We start from the raw sequence: 27,066 nt of genomic DNA on the forward strand, positions 1-27,066 counted from the left end.
CGCTGCAGTGGTGTCAATCAATATGAATTATTGTTGCACCTCACAACAGCAGGAAATGGAAGTGCAGAGCCATCATTTTTCCATGTTCAGGCAGGCATCCTGGGATGGATGTTGACCTTGTAAAATGAGCGATATACCTGTTAAAACAACTGAACCCGATTCATTGGGCAGAAGTCGTACTGACAGTAAACATTTGTAACATCCAAGTCTGGACGAACAGACAGAAGTTGGATGGCTGTGTATGGTTACCCTTATGGAATTATGATGCCTAGGTCACCCTTCAGCTTGTCTGTAAATCCACCTAAAAATTATACACAAAAGCTGCTCCATATCTTGCATCATAATCATTAATAGACTTTATCTTTGTCTTGCTGATTGTAACCTGTACAGCTATCCATTGTTATAAGACAAACAATTGCTAGAAGACAAGCATGTAGCATGACCTGCATGGTACAGATGAATAAGAATACAAACTAAATCATCTTATGAAAAGGCATGTCTCAGGTGTACTTTACTGCTACGTCACTGAATCCAATCCAAAAAAACAGGACTTAGAAAATCAAGGATTGAATTTCCTTTCAGTACATTTATTGTTGTGAGTGTGGCACACAATGTCCCATCAACATTCCTTGGAACAATGACAATTTTCTTCATGTTCTTCCAGTTTGAAGTTGGAAGTTATTGTACTTGCATTACTTGGGGGATAATTATGCTCGACAGTTCCCATAATTTGGGGCTGGAAAAAGGAAGCATGATGTTGTAATGGAATCAATGAGTCAGCTGTGGCTTCAACCTGAGTGCTGTTTTTAAGCATATATTTATCAAATTTTTGGCAATTAGGCAGCATTGAAGGTTTGCTGAATTAGCTCTTCCCAGACCGTGTTTCAACAATGCTATGATCTGGATTTCTTTGATACTGAAGAAAACTTTTGAAGTGTTTTGAGCAGTCTTTTTTTTTTTCTTTGATTTCTCAGCAGATTTATGGATGTTTATTCCAAATGCACATCAAAGATAGGATATACATAAGTCACAAAAATGGTATTGTGTGTTCAGATTTGACTGAGTTGTGACTCGACGAGGAAGCCAATATTTGCAGCTAATTGTGGGAACTGCGAGCAAAAATGGCCTCTACATCTTATTAATCAGCAGTATCTTTGCCTCCCATCTCTAAGTCTGTGCCTCCCTTCTACTTTCCCACAGCCCCCCAGGGAGGCACCCCTCACAATTTGAAAAGTTCTGCTATAGAATTAACTACCAAGTGTTTGTATATTGTTTGGAATAGTAAAAGTGATTTTTTCAGACATAGATCAGGCCTTTTTCAGGGCAGAGTTAGAGTCAAAGTTGAAGAGGTGTAGGTGTAACTGGTAACGTTCATGCCATTTAATCATGGCTCTAAGCACATTGGCACAACTGGATTTACACTTTAAACACACCATTATTAATATCATTTGTTACACCTGAGATTTTCCTGCTGTGACAATGAAAAACAACATCTGTCCTTGTCCTTGAAAGTAAATAGTTGTATAGAATTGTCCAGCAGGAATAACTCCCAGGATGATTTGCCTGTTTGTCCGTGAAATATCACACTTTTGGCACAGGACCAAGATTCTGATGCATCATGTCAAAATGAATGCATTATTTATCATGGTAAAGGGATTCTTCTGAATCAAGTGCATTCTGCAATAATGGCCTCCCCGAGGCCAGGCAGGGTGAAGACCTGATACCTTCATCCCTCAGCAGACTTTTCCTGGCTGCAGGAGCATGTTTGATCATGAGACCAGGAAGGCTCTAAATGAGGAGGATGTATTATTTAAGCTGTCCTGAACCAAAGTTCTGCCTCTCTCCTTCTCCCGACTCCACTGAAGTCTTTTCACCCATTGCTGTGCCTGTTTTGAATCACCTTTTGCTGTTTCTCTCTCTGTTTTCTACCAGTCTGTGTCTCTAGCTCTCTTTTCGTTCAGCTGCCTCTCTTGTGTGTCTCCCTCTCCCCCGGCAAACACAGAAAATCAATCCGGCTCATTGAAGGACAGGTTGAGCAGAGACGCCAAGAAGCTCCCCTCAGATGTTTCAGTTCCTGTCATAATCACTAGTGCAAGATTGAACTGGTATCCATGGGAACAAAGAGGTCTTCCGTTACAGTAAACCAAGATGGATTTGTTTGCTGAGGGATACATACTCTGCACAGGCTAATCTGGTGCAGTAAAGCATAGTCATCTAGCAATCATAAAAAGCTGATACAATCAAAAGGATGTCTGAATGTGTGCTCACAGAACAGCCTGTGAGTGCAGCGTAAATCTACAGCTCTCTCTAAGCAGGCGCACTATATGGCCAAAAGTTTGTGTACAGTAAATACTGTAAAAAGCTCATTTATGTTCTTGGGGAAACCAAACTTTTCTCCTGCTTCAGCAAAATGAAAGAGTCCTGATTACTTTGTTCACTCCATGGTTTCATTATACCAGACTCCCGTACACTGTAAAATCTCTGAATCCATTCTGTTAAATCCATGCTCAACTCAGTGTAATTTCACACCTTTGTCAGTTTCCTGTCATCTAGTTATCACATTCAGAATCATTTCTAATCTGACGTCAGTCTTGTGACTTGTAATGGTCTTGTAAATCTGTTTTTTAATGAAAATTGAATTTCAAGTTTTAGACAGATTTATATCAGGAGACCGTTATATATTAATGGAATCAAATAGCTACATTAATGTAATGTTTGATCTGAAGGTCTCACATGGTTTTGGCCTCTTGTTCATCAATCACACTCATACTGATGGCAGTGAGCTAATGCACAGGGTGCAGGCCTGACCATCAGGAGCAGTTTGGGGTTCAGTGTCATGCTCAAGGACAATTTGTCATGTGGACAGGAGCCTGTGATCAGACCCATTTTACCTATTGAGGTAGATAATATCATTGTTGTTGTACTTGGTGTTCATACCAGGATGAGAGTAAGTCATCAGTTACCTTTTTTTCCTAATGGAGGCATTTTTTGCCTCCATGCTCCGTCTCTGTCCTTTTCATACCTCACTTGTTGACCTCCACATCATCATCACCACCTTCACATCATGCTCCTATCGACAATAGGTGGCTATGCTCTAATCCTCCAGTTTAGTGAAGTGTTCACACCTCTGAGACAGCATACAAATATGGCGTTGCCCTTGCTGTGTCACCGTAAGTCAGCAAATATAGGGATCAAGTGATCCATCAGCTGGAAACATCCAATATTGTCAGTACTGAGCATGAAACATTTAGAGTGCACTGTTTAATCTGGATTTTACAAATGTCATTTAAGGCTTAATGAAGCTTTTATCAAAACACTCGTGTATACAGAGGCCATGGCCTTGGCAGGACTACTAGTCCTTAGCCAAAGCACAGAAAAACACTAATCAGTTTACCTCATTAGGATTATGTTGGACAGATTTTTAAAACAGTGTGGCCACCTTGAGGGATGTAGGCACTGGGACTGTAACACAGGGACGCTGTGCCATGCAGACTCAAAGGTATCATCCACTATGGCCAGAAGAGTCATTTCTCGAGCCAATCAGGTCAAGAATACAGGAGACAAGCGTGAAAACTCAGATCTGATCTTACAGGTGATGAAACTGCAATTCTAACATGTAGAGCAATGCTGAAAACCTGTAATAGAAAATTTTGTTAAATTGATAACAGTAATAAGCACTGTATATTGGAAAATTACAATGGAAAGTGAGCTGTAAGATATAAAGCAGCCTTCCTTACTCTTTCTTATTCATTCGTGGTTTGACTGTGGGGACCCGCCCACTGTCATCACCATCACCAGGCCTCCATATGATAAGCCAATCATAAGCCAACCTTTCATACATATGGCTTCATGGGAAAATGCTCAGTGTGCAGGAAAAAATATATTTGTGTCACTGTCTTGTTTCACATTCAGTGTACTATGAATCCACAGTAACTCAGTTTAATAGACTGATCGCCTTCATTCTGAATCAAAACAAAGGTCTTCATAGAATGCTTTATTTTCTTTTCTTATAACGTCTCCATAAATCTTTAATACGCTTCCATCATAAGACTTTTATTAAAGTAATGAAAAATAAATCAGAAGCATCTGTTGGTTTATACACTGATATTTGATGTAATCTACACAGATCACTTTAAACTAGAAATACAACATAGGGATGATCAATATTGTCTTGTTATTAATTTATGCATTATGCATGCATCTTTAGAACATTAAAGAACATACTGTCGCTGCCAGGTATTCTTAATTTTCTGATCATCTCAAGGAAAGTATTTCCTCACATCTCTCATGTTAATCAAATTATTTAAAAAGAAAAAAAATGAAGCTGAGCTGAAAAAATACATCATCACAAGGTCAGTGGTCAAAGAAGTATTCAGATTCTTTACTACAGTAAAGCACTAAGGTACTATGGTAAAATAAGGTACTAATATCATACTGTAAAAATAGTCTGATACAAACACAAGTCCTGCATTGAAAATGTTACTGAAAGGAAGAGAATGTGAGCATAATCAGGAAAATGCTATTGCATTCATACCATTAGACTGTTGTTCCTCATGCATTACTGTAACGGCACGATTTACTGTTGTTGGTTGAGTTGGAGCTCGTTTTGAACTATTTTTGTAAAGTACTGTAACTAATGGTTATCCCCATTGTGGATTATTTATTCTATATTATTATCACAATTAAACACAACTCAAATAATGTTTTTTTTTTTGTGATAGTTGATGAAACAAGCAATTGATTACATGATCTTTTAGGCTCAAATTGCCTATTTTGAATTTTCTTTCTTTCTTTCTTTCTTTCTTTCTTTCTTTCTTTCTTTCTTTCTTTCTTTCTTTCTTTTGTCTGTTAAATCTTAATTTATAAATCAAGTGAAATGAATTTAAAAAGTACAATATTTCCCTCTGAGATGTGGTGGAGCTGAAGTAAAAAGTGGCAGAAAATCGAAGTAAAGTATAAGCGAATTAAATTTGTACTACACTGTTTTGGAGATGGTTTCCACAGGATAACAACGAAGAGACTGCAGCGGTGGTTCTCTTGTTTTTGCATGAAAGTGACTGTTCATTTAGACCATATATATATATATATATATATATATATATATATATATATATATATATATATATATATATATATATATGTGTGTGTGTGTGTGTGTGTGTGTGTGTGTGTATATATATATATATATATTCTGCTTTGGCTTCCATTTCCAAGTCTGTCCTCTCAGATCTCCAATCTGTAAAATCACTCCTAAACTGTTCAGAGGAAATGGGAACAAATAAAACAGAGTGAATCTGATGAGTTATCTGTTGAACTCCTTCTCTGCACATCATGTTTGTTGTTGTTTAACAGTGTCTCTGGATCTTAACATTCTGTTAACACTGTCATCACAGAGGTATTTTGGCAACCCTGCTGCAGCCCAGCGGTGTTTGTTTTTGGTGAGACAACAGTCCCATATGGACAGTTTTTGCATTTCTTAGCCCATCAGTCTTGTTATATGATATATGTAATAGTACAGAGTATACTGAGATACTGCAGGCTTGCTTAAGCTCCAACATTGCCTGATGTCACTGATTCATCAGGGTTTTCTTGACCTCTTGTCACAGTTGCAGTTGAGAGAATCAGTAAACTCCATCTTTGCCAAACTTGTGCTGTAGCCTCAGCTTTACTGCATCTCTTTACCCTGTCTGCATTTTTCATACTCATGCCTTATTTATACATGAGTCACTGTCTGAGCATTTGAGCTGTTTGAATAAATGAGTAGGTGGGCCTAATTAGCGGATGCTGGGTGTACTGCACAGTGTCATCTGCACTTTTTGGCCCAGTACAACACCACCAGTGTCACTGAGGTTAAAGCAGTGCACGGAGAGAATGTGAGGACATGATGATGATTATTAACTCAACAGCCTACAGTTTTCACACAGACAACAAGCAAATGTATTGTTCCATAATAAATCATAAAACAAGCAACTCCAGTCAGTTGTAGTACTTTAGGTGCTAATACCAAAATTACATTAGTCTGTGGTTGTTGTAATAGTAAGACTGAAGTAAAATGAATGTAATAACAGTAGAGGTTGATGGTTAGTAGGGATAATGCTAACAATGTTCACTATCTTAATTTAGTGTGTTAACATTCTGACATTTGCTGATTAGCACTAAACCAGCACTGCCATCCTTTGAGTCCCGTGTGGCAAAAAGTTACAAAGACGTTCAATCTTCTGTCAAGGTGAATGTGAGTCTGCTAAGGCACATATAGCAGTGGGAAGTATATGGAGGGTTTGAGAGGAAACAAGGTTAAGGGGGAGTCCAGTACCTCTGGAGGGCAGAGTGTTGAGCTCTGAACGGGGCAGCAAAGCTCAGAGTTTGCCGTAGTGCTTTTCTCCTGTGGCAACTGAACCGCAGTGGTTTACATGAGGTTGTTCGTGATGTCAGAGGGATGCAGATGGTGTGTGGGAACAAAAACACTCAAACTCACTTCCTCACGTTCATGTGTTTTTGACATTAGGGGCTCAAGAAACACAAGAATGATAGATGGTACTTGAGCCAATCTGGGAGAAAACAAATTATGTCTTAGCAGACGGCAGCCCCTCGAATGGACCTTTTAACCTGATAAAATACTCGCACAAACTAGCCAGCAAAGTGGGGAGTGAAAGACAGATGGAGCAAACAATGGAGAGAGGCTGGAGGAGAGAAAGAGTAGAGCAGAAAGAGTAATCGAGACATCTGAAGTGGTGAGGTATAGAAGTAAGGATACCTGGCAGAACGTCTACAACCTGAAACTAGAGAAATAAATGTCTGGAACAACTAATGAAAGCCAAGAAGGGGTGCTCACAGGGTCCAATCCAAATGATTAATAATGCTGAATATTTTAATGTTCATCCATCAAAGTCTGACATTAAATGTCTCTCACTGATGGTTCTCACAGACTAATTGTGCTGTGAGACTCATTTGCTCTGAGAAAGCCTCAACTTCAATTAGTAGGCCACGTCCACATACAAACACAAGGCTTTCCAGAGAGCAAATGGTTCGTGTGGTCGCACACACACACACGCACACACTGTACATACAAATCAGAATTTTTAAATCCACTCATGCTTAAGTCCCACTGTCATTAATCTGTTTGAGTAATATGAAAACAAGGGATAACAATTCAGGCTCATTTTATGTCCTCAACAGCCCATTTTTAACGTTGAATCTCTAATTGTTTTTCTAAAAAATGCCAGGAGGGTGAGACATATTCACTTATTTCCAGCACAAATCAAACACATCACACTGACAGATGTTTTTTTTTGTCATTTATAGAAGCGGATTTTGCTACAGAAAAAGCCTTAAAAGGCTTGAAAACTTGTTGTATTGAACATTTTGAATACCGTCACTTAGCCACAAGCTCTCTAAGGATATGTCTCAATCACGATGGGTCATCCCAGATTGTGAGAATGTGGCCTGAGTCTACTTAAACCAATCTGGATTCTGGCACAAACCACACAAGCACTATTCCCAGAAGTTACTAGCACATTCAAGTTGCATGTCAGTTTTACTTTGAACCTTAAAGTACCATCTACCTGTTCCGTAGAGTGAGGAGTCATCAAAATAAAGGTGCAAACGCCGAGACATCCTGACTTTAATCCCTGCTGTGGGCTCAAGGACAGATCTGGTGATAATCAGGAATGAATATATTCTGTAAATCAGTATTGTCTGTGTAACCAAAGCCTGATCTTATTCCTTTGTGCCACAGAGCTCCATTGTTGTCCAAAAACGCATAAATGAACTGCTGGATGACATGTTCCTTCATTACCATGAACACACACACACACACACACACACACACACACACACACACACACACACACACACTGTACTTTATTTTGACTCAGTCCTACCTTCCTGCTGCTGGAAACACTCACTAATGCATCAAATCCACAGCAGAAAGTTGTCCCCACCACTTCCTCCTGCTTAAATAACATTTGCTAAAAGCTACAGTGACCAGCTGTTATAGGACACTCATTTGCTTTTTAAATAACTAAAGTATATATTTGTGAGCTGTTTTGTTCAATTTTTGTCTTCAGTAGGAACCAGTAGGGTCCACAGACTTGGTGGGGAAATCAGAAGGTGTTGAAAGAGAGACTAAAACTTGAAGAAACATAAATATCAACAGCCTTATCCTCAAGCTTCAGTGTGGCAGCAGTTCTGTGGGTCTGAGCTAAACGCCATCATGGTTTAGCCTGTTAACATGCTAATATTGCAAAACACTGCCACTTTTTTATTTCATGTGGATTAGCGTAGTTTATTAGAAGTTATGTAACAGCTTTCTGGTGCATTTGGTGACTCCACTGGATTGTCTGTATTTTTTCGGCCTGAACTCCAAAGACCAAACCAAGAAGGTTTATTTATTGTTGGAAGAGTTTTAACCCACATGATACCAGCTCTGATGTTGCAAAGAAGCCATTCATCTGTCAGCAGCAGCTCATTTCTCTCCTAATAATCTTTTTTTACCCAGGGTTGCCACATTAAGATGAAAGTCTCTTTTTGAAGTGAGCTACAGCCAAAAGTTAAATTTACAACTCTGACTTCAAAATACTGAGAGAAACAAATACAGAGAGGCAAAGAGGAGCCAGAAGCCTAATGGGTAATGGCTGTTGAATGACTTGAAAGAAGAGCTCTGCAATCAGGTATTTTAAAAGTCATGACTGAGATAGTAAAAAAATTAACCCTTATTATGCACTTATCTAACTTCAAGCATTTCTGTTTTCTGGTACTTTATTAAATAGCATATAGCAGCAAGTTACAGGTAAGGAGAATGACATTGAAGGCAGAGTGTGAGCCACCATGCTGAGCCAGCAGGGCCTGCAAAGTTTAAGTCCTTCACAGATTAAAAGTCTTTATGGGGCCTGATTAAAGCAATAAGTCCCAGACTCACACTCAATCCATGTGCCTCAGAAACTTTGCATATACGCACTTCAATCTGTTGACACGCAGCATGTTGCATATCAATTATGGCCGTGCAGATGCTACATCACAACTCTGTCCTTGTGAACCCAGGCGTGATGAAATCTCATAAACATCCTGCCAGTCTTCATCTCGGCCAGGTAAATAGATTATCTGTTCGAATTAAGTTGTGAATCCAAGAAGTTAGGCATGATGCGACCATATGTGAGAGGTGGACCGAGCCTATTGAAGGATGAGCACACAGCAGGGGGGAGAAAGGTGGAGGAGGAGGATGGCTTGAGGGGGGGAGGAGGCTGATGGTAGACAGATGCAGGGCTTATTACAATCAGATCACACAGGGTGAAGGTGGGACCGCCTTTGCAGTTTGCTTAATGGGAACTTTTCCCAGCTCCCCACAGAGATCACAGGGCCAAAACACACAAACACACAGGAACGGGCCGCAGATGCTTTGTCCCACATTCAGGCATACATGCATTTATATTGCCAGCATGGTGTTTGATCCAGAGACTGCACTGAACTGTGAAAGATCGAAGGACTTAACAGCAGCTACAACGTTTCATTCATCTAATATTTTCTCTCTTTCTTTGATGATTATTTAAATAGCGAGGTACGTGTGGGTGAGTTATGATCACAAAGACACTCAGAATGGTACATTCAGGGCCAATTGGACATCTGTTGGACTCCCTGGTACCACCTTAACAAGACTAACCAATCCCCTCTCCTCCTGACTAATGTCCACAGCTGTTGAATGGAAAAACCCCTGTGAGGATATGTATAATTGAATTCATTCCATTTCTACCTACAGAGCAGTGACACGTTAAAGGAAAAAACAAAATGAATGTGTTGGGGAAATGTGTGGGAAACATAACAAACACAGATGCTTCCTTGCAGAGCACCAGGGCTCACTCATCGTTTTATGAGTATGGAAATGATGTGAATTATATGCAAGGACCTTCACTAAATGAGGGAATATCTTTGGGAAGGCTGGTGTTCATCCCTCCAGTATGACTTTCCACACATGACAACTGAGCAAACTCCATCTGCTGAGGCCATGCGATGCAGCCAAATACTGCAGAACAAGCAAGTAAGTGGAGCTTGAGTAAAGGTTGCTCTGCCAGCTGCTGTTTAAAAGGCCAAGAATGAACTGTCAAGCTCAACAAATCGCTCCTTTTAATTCCTCACCGAAATGTGCTGTGTGTGGATTATGTCCTCACTCCTTTTGCTCTTAATAAATCAACTTAATCAATATCAATTTCAGCAGCAGAGAGGAGAGGAAATGGACATAAACAGTTATTTCCAACTTGCCATGAGTTGGAATGAGGTGCTTTTGCTTTTTTCCCAAAAGGCAAAAAAAGTGTTCTATGTTGAAGTTTCTTGATAGAAGCAGAGTAACCTGCCTTATTATATCTTTGTTGTGCACAAGTTGGATGTACACTAGTTACATGAGTAGTAAAGTTTCAACAACATCCTAACTTGCACAGTGCGCAACAATCGAGTGAGGAAAAGTGGCAAAAAGTTGCTGCAGTTCCAAACTGCAAGCAGCTTGTGACAGCTTTCTGATGGCATTACAGTCGGCTGGTTTAATACTCCTGAAGTTTACAGCCAACTCTTTCCGCACAACTTTGATTGTTGAAAGAATAAAGGAAGTTAAGGGTACACTTTGTACTGTGCTACAGGAAGTGCCTCTTCCAGGTATTATTCATGAGGTGATCTGCAGTGCTGTTGCGCTGATCGGGTGACAATCTGAAGTCGTTTCCTGTGAAGACAGCTTCTCTTTTCGCTGTCGTCACTTGTTGTAACACTGCATCAGACAGCGGAGGGCTTTCACAGTCTCCCAGGCATAGAGCAGGTCTTCATCTGCACAGTCAGGCACTTCAAAGATGCTGAGTTCAGTGACAGCAGGGTTTATTTTTTATTAACTTGTTTTAATGATATATCACTGCCTTTCCTCTCCAGGAATTATGATGCATACGCATGTGACTGTGACATTACATAGTTGAGAGCTAAATGAAATGTTTATTTTATCATTAATCACAACCCTGCAAAATCATAGAAGAAAGAATCTGTAAAGTCAAACTGAACTTTAAATTGGAACTATAGTGCAGCCACTTTAGTACAATATCTCCACATCCTAAACCCATTTTAGAGAGTTCATCACAACAGAAGTCCTTTCTCTACATAAAATGCCACAATTGCCATCCAGACATCCCCCTAAAAAAGTACATCTACAATATGACATATGCTGGGATGCTCCCAGCTCCAGAACTATGAAACAACACCATGGCCACTCTCCACACACTGCACCCCCAACATATAAACACTGCCACTGCTCTGATTCATTATCGAGGTGTTTTGTATGAGTGGGTATGTTTTCTCTATTGTTCAGGCGCTTCCTCTGAGAAACGACTGCCTTCCGTTAGAGGGAAAAGGTTTTTTTTTTTTTTTTGATGAGGAGCATCAAAATCAACACAACAGCACAACTGCAATGTTATCAGTGAGGACCATATATAGGGTGCCATTTCTGAGAAGCAGAAGGTCATCAGAAGAGAGACCTTAATTAGGGATACACTTCTGCAAACACACTGCTGGCTACATATCACACATACCTCGACATGCCAACATAATTAATTGGAAATGTCAGCAGTTAATGAGGAAAAATGTCATTAATTCATATGCACGTATCCTGCTTAGGTTTGTTTTATATCACCTGATGCTTCAGGAATGGAAGAATTGGACATGCATGGATTTTACAACAAATAAATGAGAAAGTTATTTCCCTTGTGACCTGAAGGGAAAAAAAGACAATTTAACAGATAAAATATGCCAGCAAAGAGGAAATGGAGATGAACTGAAAGGACAGGGAGCGTGAAGAAAAACAAATGCTGTATTTTCTTCAAGATGGACACAAAGCTTTGATGAAAGGATTTGGCTGATAGTTAAAGCTGGAGAGGAGTGCCTTAACATTATGCTATAATTGTAACCTGTGCTAGATGGATGAAAGAAGTGTTGTAGTCAACAAGTGGATGCAATTACTTGTAAGGCTTTACAGCTTTGCATGCACGCTGCTGTAACTGAGCGCGGGCTTTGTTGTTCGGTTAAAGTGGAGGGTGAGATGCACAGGATGAGCTCTGTGATTACTGGCTATGGGTTGATGGTGAGACTCAAACCTCAGGAATGAGGAACATGAACTTATTTTCCTTTCATTATCAAATAAACTCTTGGCTCCGTTCCTGTGGAGAGTCAGCTGAGACATTTCTGCTCTGATTCATCTTTTCAGAGCTGTGGATAGAACGAGATCTCAGTCAGAACTCCAACAAGACTACACTGACAAAATAGTACTGAGGAAACACTAGACATAAATATTGGCATGATTATATATTTATATATACCTGCATATGTAAATATATTTAAATGAGCCAATACATTCAAGTATATTAGAATTTGCACATTTACATGGAAGTGCTCAAACCTCGGTCTCTGGGGGCCAGAAAAACATAAGGACATTTATTTTTTTTGGTTTAAGAAATGTGTTTTTAATAAACTACAAAATCCTTTTTATTACTTATAAAACTCTGACTGACCTTGCCTCCAGTTACATTTCTGATGTCCTCTACTTGTTGACTACTCCCATCCTCTAATCTCGCCTATTAATCTACCCCCCTTGTATGGTATTTTTACCTTATTTACTGATTAGTGTGTCAATGATAATAAGAACTATGAAAGAGGAAAGAATTAATGGAAAATAAGATGGAGAATACAACCTACTTGCTAATAATAGTAAAAATAAGACAAAAGTCAGGATGAAAATTTAATAAAGAGAATGCATAACATAACCTTGACAATAAAACCCACCAAAAATAATAAAACACTGGTACATGGAAGTACATGGAATGAAAATGCAACATTTTAGTGCAGCAGTGTTTTAAGCTTTTTGAAGTGCAGTGGTGCATAAAGGTGAAGGAAACGCAAACAACAGTTCCAATCCTGTACTGGGAAGTCAGAGCTATTTAAAGAAAGTAAAGAGATATGTTTTTAGCTTTCCTTTGAAAATATTCAGTGAGCTGGCTTCCCTGATATCTACTGGTAGTGAATTCCAGAGCTTTGAGGCGTAATGGACAAAGGCTGCATCCTTGATTTTCTTTCAGCTGCTGCTGGAAACCTCCAATAAACAAGCAGCTGATAGTGGTGGTGAAGAAGAAGAAGAAGAAGAAGAAGAAGAAGAAGAAGAAGAAGAAGAAGAAGAAGAAATCCCTTTATTAGTCACATTTTACACACAACATGTGAAGAAGTTAGCTAAGAGGTAGTTAGGAAGTTAATAACAATAAATGAATGATGCTGAAGAAAGGATTTAGCAATGTAGCTTGGTCTTAGCCCATTACGGTCTTTGTATGGAGGAGGACCTTCACATCAATGTTTCAAGAAGCCAGATCAGCTGATGCACAGGAACATTGTTTTCATCAGATCTTAGTCTGAGCTGGAGATTATTTTAGTGAGGGCAGTTTCAGTTTCAAGTTCTCTGAAGTTATGCATAGTCATTTGATGTGTTGTTAACGTTAATGTTTTATCACAGCTTTGATCTGAATGCAGCTGCCTGTTGCAGCTTAATCAAACAGGCTTGTCAGTACGTGTAACCCCTTTCAGATAAGGTGTCGTCATTCGATGCATTCTTTCAAGCATTTTTTCATTATTTCTTAATTTCAGTGTTTGTTTTTTGTAGCACAGTGCTCTAAATTCTAACTATACCCTATCCTCACCCTCAATTGTAGGAGATTTTTTTTTGTCCCAGGGATTAAGTTTCTAAAGTGTGGATCTGAACAGACCAGGCAAAAACTCACCCAGAGCCAACGTGCACTAAAAATTAAAAAAAAGGAAAAGGTCCAGAGAGTGATCCAAGGACAGTCAGAGCACGACCAAAATAGAGTCTAGAATAATTACACCTGATCCAAAATGCGGCTGACCGAAATTGAACCAAAAAGAGAGAGAACACCAGCAGCAGCAGCATGATATGCCCCCAATTAACCACACTCTCACCTCACCTCAAATAAACACATTCTTCCTCTTTGGTGGTTTTGGCATGCCATGTGATGAGGGTTGATTTTGAGTCTGATATTAACACTAACACAAACAACCTCGACCCACCGCAACAGAAGTGGAGCTTGGACCCTCTCAGGCTGATAATAATTTGGATGCAGCCTTGGCCATCAGGAACCTGTGGACCAGTGAAAACCACTAATTGTGACAAAGTGTGCACGTGTTAATCTCTGCACACATACACCATCCGACATATTTCATGTTCAGGAACATCTGCCTTGTGGAAAACCTGTTCATTAAAATAATAACCTATTAAAAATACATTGCATCCTATTTTACTGCAGATTCCATTAGAGCCAGCCCAGCATCACAGGCAATAATACATAAAGAAACAGAGATGAAAGGCTGTCTGTCATTACGCACGATGAAAGCCTGGCCCTGAACACTGCGAATGACGTTTGACAGGAAACTAAAAAGCACAATTGCCCCAGGCCATTTAAAGCCGCCGAGTCAATACTGTATCAGAAAAATCATGTTGCTCTTATTTGTATGCCAGAAAGGCGAGAGCAGTGTATAACACCATGGGGCTTAATGGAAGCACTCTTCACTAACTGGCCATATCTCAAAATTCATTACAGCATGAAGTCAATCAAAACGAATCACTGATAAATTCACCCAACAAAAGGTATTCAATCAGAGTCAAATGAACGGAATCATACTGAAATAAAATTGGACTATTTCCCAGAAGATGCTAATATTGTTTGATCAACATGAAATTTGAATGGGATTATTTGTCACAATTAATCAACAACTTCACAGTTATGTTAAAAACGGGCTTTCCATTTATCTCCTGCCTCCGGCCATCCTGCTTTCCACTGCTAATGCTGCTGCTTTCAAGGGGCTGCTTTAGTCAACAATACCCCTGCAAGGTACCAAGTATTACAAACCTCAGCTCAATCAGCGTCCATTAGCCTGCAGCCCCTGAGGATCAGAGGAAAACATTCCACAGGGCTCACCAAAATCAAACAAGCCTGAGAGAAAAATGAATGGACGGCTGTGATCAGGACAATTTGCAAGTTGGTTGGCGCTGCCACTCAGCTGGCTCTTTTAGCAGAAATAATGAGAGGGTGCTTCCTGAAAATTAGGCCCGTGTTATTCTAAAAGGAGATCAAGGTTTCTGAAGTAGCCGGGCTGTGCCGCATCTCATCCTGTCTTATTTGCTTTTGGTGGAGTGAAATGCGACCCGTGGATATAAAGATATCCATTCTATATTCTTCCACCTTGACACGAATAGCCAAGGGGAAAGCCATGAAATGAAGACGCACACAGAGGAAAGAGTGTATGAGAGAGCAAGGAGGGAGAGGGGATAGAAGGGAAGCAATAAACCTAACCTGAGTGTTCCAAAAGTGAAATCAGAAAGCTACAGAACAGTTGTTCCACAGGTGTGGAAAAAGACCAAACAGTTAATGGGGAAGACGAGAGGGGTAAGGCATGGGTTTACTGGCAAACCCAGAGGAGGAAAAGCTCTCTCTGTGTTTTCCACATTAATGCCGCCTCTGGTTTGCTTTGATGAGCTATTGCGTTTGCATTTTTTTTTTTTTTTTTTGGTTTTTGATTTTGTTCGGGGCCAACAAGGATGGCTCACTAGCAACGCATAACAATCAAAGCACTGTAAGCACATCATGTTGCAAGTAAGAGCAGGCAGTTCTGACAAAGTGCTCAGCAGCAGGCCACACACAGTCTGGTAGACCCGTGGAGACAGATGCAGAATAGATACTCTGTAGCAATCTTTCAAACGCTCCCCTGCGCTTAAACAAGGTTGTTAAGAGGTCAAGATCTTCAATCTGATATTCTATCCGTCCCTTAAAGGGAAGGGATAATCTCAGTTTTAGCCCTTCACAGCCGACCAGTGACTTTTTCAAAATCCAGAAGAGGGTGGGGGGAGGGGTGTTGAGGTGCACAGAGGACATGGCTGAGGTGGTGGGGGTAGGTACACAAGCAAGGCTTCCCCAGTGTTTTGAATGAAAGATAGAAGGGATGATTAAATGTACATGACTACAAGATTTCAACATCATCAGTAATGAAAGTTGTGATGATGATGATGATGATGATGATGATTGTAATTGTTAATAGTGGTATCAAAATAGTCTACACCAAGATGTTTTTGTTTGTGACGCTAAGCAATCACGTCTTTTTAGATGACTTTCTGAAGACTGTCTTTAAGTGCAATAAATACCTAGAATTAAGCATTTATCCACATTTACTTAATCACAGTGGCGATGCAGCTCTGCACATATGAAAACAGATCCCCAAAGAGCTTCAAATGTGAAGAGTCATTTGAATTAAACAGAAAATGAAAGCAGCAGCAAAGCAGATCTAATCACATAATGACTTGTATGTGAAAGGGAATGCTTGTAGTGATAAACCCACAGAGGATCACTACCCAGCCCAGTTCATCATTGCAATGGAGCTCTACACCTTTTATGAGGTCATTGTTGGTTTTACAACCCTGACTTCACAGCTTTGGATTCCTCTCACTCTCATCAGCCCTGAAAGCTCTAAAAGAAGAAGAATCTGATATTGCCCTTAAGGGTTGGTGGACACCAAAAAAGAGCCAAAAGGAGAGAGAAAGTTGGACTATGTTTGCAAGTGGCCAAATGAATGCTAATGCTGCAACTTTTTGCAAAAAGTTTCATTACATGAGATGAAGTGAGCCAATGTAACATTTGAATGAAATAGCACAAAGTCAACGAAAACTTGTAAGTACTCATTCACAACTCCATACACCCAGCGGTTGTGGTGCTACACCCTTAGCCCTTCTTTATGCCTCCTCTCTACTTGTGCTTCTTTAACTCTACATCTTAGTGGATGGAATGAAGCTTTTAAAACCATGGCACCATGGAAACATTTGGTTTTATAAGACATTGTACCTTGCCAGAAGACATTTGTGTTACCTGTTGTTTGAACTTCTCCACTGTCCTGTAATTAGAACTGGAGGCCACAGTGGTTCAGTAAGAGGAACATAGCCTCAGTTAAACTGTGAATAAAAGAATGGGTTTTACATGAAAAAAAAAAAAAAAGGCTCTATAGGGAGCCTCTTCAACATCTGAGCTAGGCTCATCAAACTTTCTTTGACTCTTGGGTCCGCTCTGGCACACAATACATTAAAGACGCCAGTACAAAGTCTGAGAAAACTTTGAACATATATATGGGTAGACATGTGTGTTGAGAATTCCTGTGACATTTAAATATGGGATGGGATCAAAGGCTGTCTTTGTTGCAATGCAGGTATCTCCTTGACATACCCCTGGAGTGAAAACACTCAGCTCCATCGCATACTCCTGTGATGCAGGCATCATTACAATTTTCTTTCTCTCCTACTTTTAAAGAAAGCTTTCCCAGCAACCTTTCCTTGCCTCCTTTTGTTCTCTAGAACAAAACCTCATCCGTACTGTGGCACCATGAGAGCATCCAGGCAGATGTAGACACGTAAAAAGGTTCTTCTGATCTTTACTGTTTATAAGGGTTGTTCAGGACATGAGTGCATTATAATGCCCCTGTAGTTAATGACTTGGAGTCTCATGGGAAGACTTCATGTACTCAAATCGGCATATGTAGCAGTACAAAAATATACTGCAACCTCTATATGACATTACTAAACTCTACAGAAGACAAAGACTGAGTTCTGACCAAGATAACACAAATAACCATCTCCCAGTGGAGCACAACAATGTAAACAGTCTAAAAGGGTCAACACTGCTCCTCCTAATTATGCAGCATCCAAAAATAAATATATGCAACAATTTTATCTGCATTATTCACATTGATATGGTTTAACAACTGAAATGTTCAATTAGTTATGCTGTTCATACCAAATTACCGAAGCAAAATTATTACTAATAATGAATGGCTGTTTATATTCATTTATGTTTTATCAGAATTATTTTTCGTTATGGTGTAATTGGTGGCTTTCATGTCTATCTGGTACTTTCGTAATAGCAGGGTGCCTCTCATCCATCTTACAGCATGCTTTTATCTTGGTTTGTTAAAAAGGAACCATCTACAGAGGCTTCACACAGGCATACTTTGTATGCACACATTGTAATCCCTCCATCAGATGCAAAAAAAAAAGAAGAAGAAGAAGAATATCAACTGTGCTATTTTAGTAAATAGAATATCAGCATAACAGCATATATCAGCATATATCTGGAGAGAGAAATGCTATATTGCTTACATTTCTAATTTCTAAAGCTATAATCTAAATAATAATTTTGGTAACATTAAGAAACTAAGATACTATAAAAGTCTTTCAACAGCTATTTGGTATAAAGTAGTCATGGAGCAGATAATCTGAAAAACGTGTAAACAGAGGCACATGTGCACACACACACACACACACACACACACACACACACACACACAGTATGGACATACTGTCCTTATTAGTGGTCTGTGTGCACTGGTGTAATTGCATGTGTGGATGAGGCCTGTGGTGCTGCAAGCCTAAGATAAGAACCAGCCAGTGTATTGTGAGTTAAGCCAGGCAGGATAAGCCAGGTCTGTATGTCCTGCCAGAGAGGGAGCAAGCGAGAATCAGGAGCCGTAACAGCCGGAGAACCAGTCACACTGACTCACAAGCCTTCATGGTGCATAAACTGGAACACAAACTCTGCTTTTAATATATCTTTTACCCAGACGTTCAGTCACATCACACCCAGGCCCAAACACACACACACAAGCAATTTAACTTTCTGTGGCTCTTGGGGCATTTTTCATGCAAAAGTGAAGTAATCTATTCCAAATTTAAGTTGGTTGCCATCCAGGTTGAATGTGGTCCAGGGTGTGTGAAATACATAACAATAACAATGCTGATAACCACAATAATTACCCAGTAAATCTTTCTCCAAGCTCTGCTGGAGATTTACACTCCTCCGCTGCTTCAACATGCACATATTAGAAGCAGAGGGGTTGCTAAATGCTCCTTCCAACACTTCAAATATCATAATACTTTCTTTAATTTAAAGAATTTCATTACATTTCTTTAAATTCTGTAATTCTTTAAAGATGCAGCATGTAGAAAGCTTTGCTGAATAATTTACATCTGGGGAGTTACAGGAAATGGCAGAGGAAACCATTCTCAGTCAATGAACCCTTTACTTCCTCAGCAGATTGAGATCCACTCATGGTCTCTGATGAGCTCTTGATGATGAGGCCTTGGCAAAGAGGGACAAATATGCACCTCGCTGTCTGACGGCTGCTGCCAACTGGGTCGTAAGGTGGTTTGGCTGCCACTGAGAGCAAAAGGAGGACTGCTGGAACAGGGCAGTGGCAAAAATGAGAGGGGTAGAGGGGGTAATGGAGGAGAGACATCAATGGTAGGGCTCACAGCCAAATGCATGGCAATAGCAAGTCAACAGGTGGCCAATGAACAGCTGGACTGAGGGCTAGGGGAGTCACTCAGGTTTCTATTTTCTGCATACTGCTATTCACACAGCAAAAAGAACATGACTCTATTGCTGCGAGCATTAGGGACCCTTGTCCCTAGACAGAAACTGTAGCCCCTCTAACCTGTAAAAATTGCTTTGGTGATAAAACTTCTCAAGACAGATAACCACACATCAATATACTCTTACAGGCCTGTGTGAATACACTATCATCAAATAATCCCAATAGTCCCAGTTGCTTTTGATAAAGGAGGTGATAAAGTCTTCTTTTCTTTTTCGCCCAGTGGGATATGACTTCAGTGAGATATCATGCTGCAAAGAAAAGAGAAGGGAGAGCTCTTCAAAGTTTGTGTTCTCTAGTTAGTAAAACTGTCCAACCATTCATCAATCCATCCAGGAAGTCAGTAACCAGCCAAAACTGATCTTAGAGCCTTTTAAAACTTTGTTTCAAACCCTAAATAAACAACAGTCCAATCTTTTGGTATTATTTCGTAACAGTTATGTGATGAAGCACAGAAGTACTGCTAGATACATGCTAAGATCAGCAAGGCCTACATGCTCACAAATGACAGAACTTAATGATGTTCAGCAGGTAATGTTCACCATGTACCAATCTTTGTTTACACTGACCCTAAACACAACTTGTGTTTTGCAGTCATTTGATTATAAACCAAATTGTAGGAAAAATTGTAATTTTGGTCTGATGCACTGGATGAAAAGTTAAGGGGTCAACAATTTGACTGCAATTCATCCTGATGGGGATATGGATGTGTACCAAAATCCATGGCAATTCATCCAATAGTTGTGATATTTCAGTTTGGACCAAAGGGGCCAAGTGATTAACACTGCCATGCTCAGAGCCACAGTGCTAGCATGGCTTTAAAGCTCAGTTAATCTGCTTCATCAGGGGGTGTGGTTTTATCAGATTTGACTGACAGTGCTGGCAACATAATCAAACAACCTAAGTTAAATATAATTATGACTGGGGCAAGGAAATGCTTGATATTGCTTTCCAACAACTGAGCCCCACCTTCTTCAAGGCACTTTGTAGAGCACAGACAAAAAGAGAAAAACAGAAATCTCTGAACTGACGTAACTAAGACCAGTCTTATTTTGACAGAACACTGGGTGTTACCATTGTTCACAGTAAGAAGTTGATTGACAGAGTGTGTTTTCAGGCCTTTAGACTAACAACCAGCAGGAAGCCAGACATACACATACATGTAAGCCAGTGTTACAGTGGTTGATGCAAAAGATAAAACAACCCAGGGGTCTATTTCCATGCACAGTTTGTGCTTGCGCTTGATATTTTGGTGATTCATAAGCTTTAGTGTGCCCAAGTGGAACAAAAGTTGCAGTTGGGTGTCAGCCTTACTAAGATTTTGCAGACTCCGCTCTTTTGAAGGCTTTATCACTGCATGTGTGCAGCTGTCCAACCCATTATCCTATGAATTCCAGTGCATTCATGTTGGATGGAGTTGTTCAGGCTGTACTCTGATTGTCACAATCTTAATTGTATTTTCCTATAAGAAATTGTCAAAACAAAAGAAAAATAACTGAATTAGTGAAATGATAAAATGTTAACTGTATCTGTCCAGAGTAAACGTTCTGAATTTTACAGTGGTGTCTGATTTCACACAAAATTCTTCCACTCTGCCTCAATATAACTGAAGGGAAAATACCAAGTTTTAAGAACACTGGCCCCTGAAGTACTGAAACATACACGACCCAAAGAGTCTAAATATGTGAACTGCTGCTCTGATTACAACACAGTGCATTAAATTTAAAAAAAAAAAAAAAAAGCTAGAATGGATGCAGTGTACTAATGGGTACCCTTAAAATGGAGGAAATGTAGTGCTCTCTAGCACCCCTTTCCAGTGGAGAAAAGTTGATACAGTGTACTAATGGGTATGCTGAAAATGGACAAAATGGAATGTAATGCTCTCTAGAGCACCTTTCCAGTGGAGAAATCACAATGCAGTGTCCTCTTGGCTGGCCTTCCAGTGGACAAAATGTGATGCAGGGCCCTCTGGGGTGCAGAAGGAAAAGTAGAGAAAATGCCCGAAAATGATTAAATAGTTCATAGTTCCGTGTCTGTTTTGATTACACTCTGAGTCACATAATAAAATAATTTTAATCTTAGCCAGAGTTTGGAACCGTTTCACCATAAACACATCATAATGTTCTGCTCACTGGTGTCCCACCACATGCAGATGGTGCCCTCTATTCTTTTTTCTTTTTTTTGTCCCTCCTGCGGCTCAGACAGCCTAAGTGGCCCACTGCTCAGACATTTACAGAAACATTTTGGATTTTCCATTTTCAGTGTTAGTGCTACACTAAGCTAACAAGCTGCTGTCTCCAGCCACTTATTAGGAGATATGAGAATGGTATCCTCCCATTTAGCTCTTGGAATGAAAGTGATATGAGTATAAATATGAGTATTTCCAAAAATGCAGAATTATTCCTTTAAATTATTCACCGTGGTTATATAATGGTACAATCTGTTGCTAATGGAACATGCATGTCACAGAATGCACCTTCAGTGTGTATGCTCAAAAGTGCATCACAGGTGCCTTTATTCAACAAGGGAAAGTCTGACTTGACAAATAGTGCCAGATATGCCAAATATATCAAACAGCATTACTACTGCGTTTGTCATCTCATTGTACTTTGTGACACTTTTCCCCATAGATTTGTAAATTTGTTGTTTCACTGATGAAAAAAAAATGCTGTCTTTCATTGTTTGCAATTTCGGTGAGCTTGATGTGAATTTAGTTTCCGTTCTTTTTTTCTTACTCAGAGTACTGATTATATTCTCTCGCTTTTTACAGATATGAAAAGAAACAAGCTCCTTAATTAATTAAATACTTCATCAACATGCAGCAGTCAGCAAATTAATTCAGATATCTGAGGCGCACTCAGATTTCATTTCACTCAGAGTCCCTGGGAGAGCAAGAGCAGTTGTTTTCCAGTTCTTTGGCTGATAACAAAAATGAAGTCAAAAGTATGAGATGATAATATATTTCATGCATCTCGGAGAAGACCTGACTTGAACACAGTTCAAAAGTAGAACAAGAAATTAGATGGGTCCTAATTTTAAGCAGCAGTACATAACCACTGACACTTGCCATCTCAACACGTTGGTGTGTAGTTATTGTGATTTAAATACTGTCAATTCGAGGCTGAGACTTGTATGCATTGCATATATCATATTTGCTATTATTAGACATTTATGTATATCAAATTGAGTGACTTGTGTATTTACTATTTGTGGAGTGGGGATAAACTTCATGAAGCACATGAATAGTCGCTGAATGAATGAATTTGCATCTGACCCACTTCCATTTGATTTGAATAAGCACAAGCAGAGTTGTGATGTGCAGATACAGCTGTATAAATGTGAGAAGACATTTAAAGATGGGATGAAGACTAAGACTACAGGTGGTATGCCCAAAACGAACTAGTTCATACAACATGTCACAAGAGACAACTGAAGGCAAAAGTGAACATCTACACTCAAAGTTGCAATGAGAAGCCGCAGATATGATAACCATTGAAATGGGGATGATGGATAAGACCTTTGTAGTGTTGCACTTTGTTGTAAAAAGTGTTGTGAAGGGTTCCCAGTAGCTTTTGGTTGGTATAGCTGTTTTCAGAATCATCAAACGCTGTTTAACCGTCCAACAAGCACTTCATAAATAACCAATGCCCTGTTCGTTCCAGTCCAGCCTTTGGAACAGCCAATGGAACTATTCCATAAATAGGAGCTCACCTTAAGATAAGCCAAACTACAGTTAAACACACTGTGGTTCAGCATTTTGAGTTAAAACTGACTAAAAACTTTGAGGAAATGAAAAAAACAGGCACCTCTGAGTTTGAGACAAAGACTTTAGCTCTGCAAAAGCTCCATCCTGGAGAGACCTGGTTTGTCTGAAGTGATTATGCATAATGCAAGAGGATAAACTGTGTCCTGGTGTAAAAGTGACACGCTGAGGGATAATAGCAGTGGAACCAAAGACACTGTTCACAGCTAATCTGATACTGTCAGGCAATCCTGTTAACTATGCTCTCTAAATCATGCTGTAATCATTTCTTTAAGTTTGAAATCCCTGTGTGTGTTTGGCATTCAGAAAGCTGTGCCCACCTTTTTGAATGCGCATAGCAACTCATAACTGTGACATAGTGTTTCTAAAGATAACATGTAATGCAAAGAGTGGGGAGTGTGTATCTGTGTGTTCAGAGGATTTAAAACCAACGTATTAATAGCCTGTCCTGTGTCTGCCTGATACAGAGATGACTGAGCCGTGCTGGATGAGGCAGAGGAAGAAGGGACAGGAAGAACCCGTTGGAGATGACACAAACAGTAGCAGACCCTGAACGCCTCATTACGACAACTGCGAAAGAAGATGAAGAAGATTGAAGTTTTGCAGTTCAACACGTGTGGACTGCAGCATTGGATGAGCACCAGCGAGACCTGAATAGGAAGATGGTTGCTGCTGTTTGAGACTGTATACAAAGTGGACACACCTGTATTCATTTGTCACTCCCAGACCTCCCTGTGGCACGAGGAGAATGATCAGCATCTCACATAACAAAACAGAGACTTTTCAACTTGAATGCTTTCTCTTATGTTTACCTTCTGTCCCTCTCACGGTGCATTATGTTGGTAAGACCGTTATTTCTTGCTGATGAAGAGGAGTCGACAACAAGAGAGTATGCTCTTGATGCACAGGTGAGGTAAGGGCAACATTATCAAAGCATCAGTGGTTTGATTTACAAAAAGAAGAAAAATGTTTTGTCAGTCAAGCTGAAGTGGAAAAAAAAAACTGTCTGGCATGTGATATTTTAAATTCATGTCAAGTAAAAATACACAGAAGAGCTTCAGCTGTAGCAAATGACTGCTTTGAGAGGGCATCTGGAAAGTTTGTGTTGTAATGGTAAGTTAGAGTTCAGACGGACAACAGCACTGCATGAAAAAACACAGTGCACTCATTCATTTGAATGGGACCACTGCATTATGAAGAATGGTTCTGTTTTGCAGGTTTTCCAAGAAGTTGAATCTGGCTCAACATAATGTGACATCATCCAGCAAGATGCTGCAATCACACATGTGCAAAGACGCATTCCTGTTAGATAACTAGTAATGAAAATACCATATTCTACCCGTTTACCCTTCCCAATCTTTGCAACAAAAGACAACCTCAGTGTCAGCATGCTAACTTTTCAAAGTTGTAAAATCCTTTCTCATGGTATTATAAACCACTGTAAAGTGTATTGACATCTTCAAACTCATTGATCTGTTCCTCAAACTGGACAATCAAAAGCAAGTCTCAAGTCTTAACCGTCAAACCTCAAGCAGGTCCCAAGTCACTGTGGTGAGAAGCAGGCAATTCAAGTGGAGTCCCTGCTGTAAGTCAAGAAAGTCATGTCAAGTCATTGCTCAGGTCAAGCAAGTCCCAAGTCAAGTTAAAATCAGTTAAAAGATAGTGTCCATCATTTACAAGCCTCCTAAATGAACAATTAATGAGGCGCTTAAAACAATAGAGAGGAGTACAATGACATGTCATGAGAAGACTCATGGTACTCGTGATCCTTGAATCCACTTTCTATTATTTTTGGACTAGCCCCCTCCATGACAGCTGCTTCATGACCTCTGCTGGTCTCCTATGTCCTCGTAGGTTGCCAGGTTTGTGCACACTGCACAAGTTCTCAAATCCTTAAAATCTGTCCTCAAATTTGTCATGGTCATGACCCTTGCATTTTTTTGATGCAGTGCTGTTTTCGGTCTGAAATAAGAAGACCAAAACCAACAATGAATACATCCTGCTAATGAGTGTTAACTGTGGAGCCATTGCCGGATTCAGTTTCAGTGTTGAGACAGTCCATCCATCCACCCATTTTCTATACCCGACTATCGCTTTCCGGGGTTGCTGGGGGGGCTGGAACTCTCCCAGCTGTCAACGGGCGAGAGGGGTACACCCTGAACCGGTCGCCCGTTGATTGCAGGGCAACGTACAAAGACAGACAACCATTCACGCTCACACTCACACCTAAGGACAATTTAGAGTCACATGAGCATGTTTTTGGTCTGTGGGAGGAAGCCGGAGCGCCCGGAGAGAACCCACGCATGCACGGGAAGAACATGCAAACTTCACATAGAAAGGCCCCGCCCGGGGATCGAACCGGCAACCTTCTTGCTGTGAGGCACGCGCACTACCTGCTGTGCACCGTGCCGCACCAAACTGAGGCAATACAAAGTGAATCATCTTTCCCACTGTTTTTATACAGCAGTTGCAAGCTCTTTCCAGTCATATGCTAACTTTCTGCTCTTTGTGTCTGCAGAAAAGCCTGACAATTCTACCTACCACTGCCAACAATTTACTTGCATTTGGCGGGTATAGAATATAGACCTGTATAGAATATATATAGAATAAGAATTTACAGCCATGCTAGCAGCTCTGTGAGACCGTACTCTGGCAGCTAAATGCTAGCGTTAGTATGCTATGGCTCACAATAACATGTCTACATGCTGATGACAACTTTTAACATATTCACCATCTGAGTTTAGCATTTTAGCACGCTAACCTAGTCTGTATTGGACAAATCAAAATTTTGACTTGATGATCAACATACAGTCATCCACAGAGCAAGATGAGTATATATGAGCTGAATTTCATGGCAATCTATTTTGAAGTTGTGAGACATTTAAACAAAACACAAACAAACAAAATTAGCCTGATGGTGGCGCTAGTAAAAGTCAGAGTATTACCACAGTCAGTAGAATTCATGGTTGCTTTTACCAGCCAACCTTGCCACCCCAGGAGCCACACCACGAGCATGGCTAATAAACCTAAGAACACATCAATGAGCCACACAGTTGCACTGGCTGACGTGTTGCTTCACTCCCAGGATCACTGCAGGGTTTTTGACTAAATCCAGTATAAGCCACGGTGCCATAAATACTTAAATACATAAATACTAAACCTGTGTTAAACTGATGTCGATAGTAGTTCCCAACAAATACAATATTAACTCCTGCATGAGTTAGATGTTTTAGGGAATGTTTAAACATTTGCATCATATATTCTTGATGGACTAACACACTGTTGGTTTTGGTCTTTTAAGGGGATTTTTTTTTTTTTTTTACTTGAACATAGAAAATAAATTGAAATGTGCAGAGAGCATTAAATGCAAACCTATGTGCAAAACAAGGTGCTTCAATCCATGAAAACATCAGAACCTTGCTTTGAACATTGTTGAATAACTTGTAAAAAGACTAATCAAAATTTAATATATGGTTGAGGGGGAAAATCTTTCCTCATAAAGGTATTGTTGCCAATGTATTTCATTTAATGTATTTCATCTGTTTACAGATATTTTAATTCCTTTGCATGTCAATACTGCTATTTAATGCTACTGTGCAATGCTATCAATCACAACTAAACACTGAAAAGCCAAAAGCGCTTTTTGAGTGTGTTTTCTCCGATCTGCGAGGCTCCTCAGAGGCCTCTATTCTCATCCCTGGCGAATCAATCATGATATGGCTTCAATTTTAATATAAGAAATGATACAAAGAACGTGAGTAGAGTTGCAGGTAGAAACCAAGCTGTGACATCTCTATTGATTTAAGTCCCAGAGCTGCAGG

General features: G+C 39.9%; 1 protein-coding gene across 1 annotated transcript in view; it reads left to right on the forward strand.

The window, feature by feature from the left end:
* LOC139349761 (urotensin-2 receptor) overlaps positions 1-23,825 on the forward strand; it is a 40,536-nt gene extending 16,711 nt beyond the window's left edge. Inside the window, exon 4 of the mRNA XM_070990741.1 lies at positions 23,713-23,825. The gene's annotated coding sequence lies outside the window, so the exon portion shown is untranslated. The remainder of the gene's footprint in view (positions 1-23,712) is intronic.
* The last annotated feature ends 3,241 nt before the right edge of the window (positions 23,826-27,066 follow it).

This window comes from Chaetodon trifascialis, chromosome 21, assembly GCF_039877785.1.
Source record: "Chaetodon trifascialis isolate fChaTrf1 chromosome 21, fChaTrf1.hap1, whole genome shotgun sequence".
Taxonomy (NCBI): Eukaryota; Metazoa; Chordata; class Actinopteri; order Chaetodontiformes; family Chaetodontidae; genus Chaetodon; species Chaetodon trifascialis.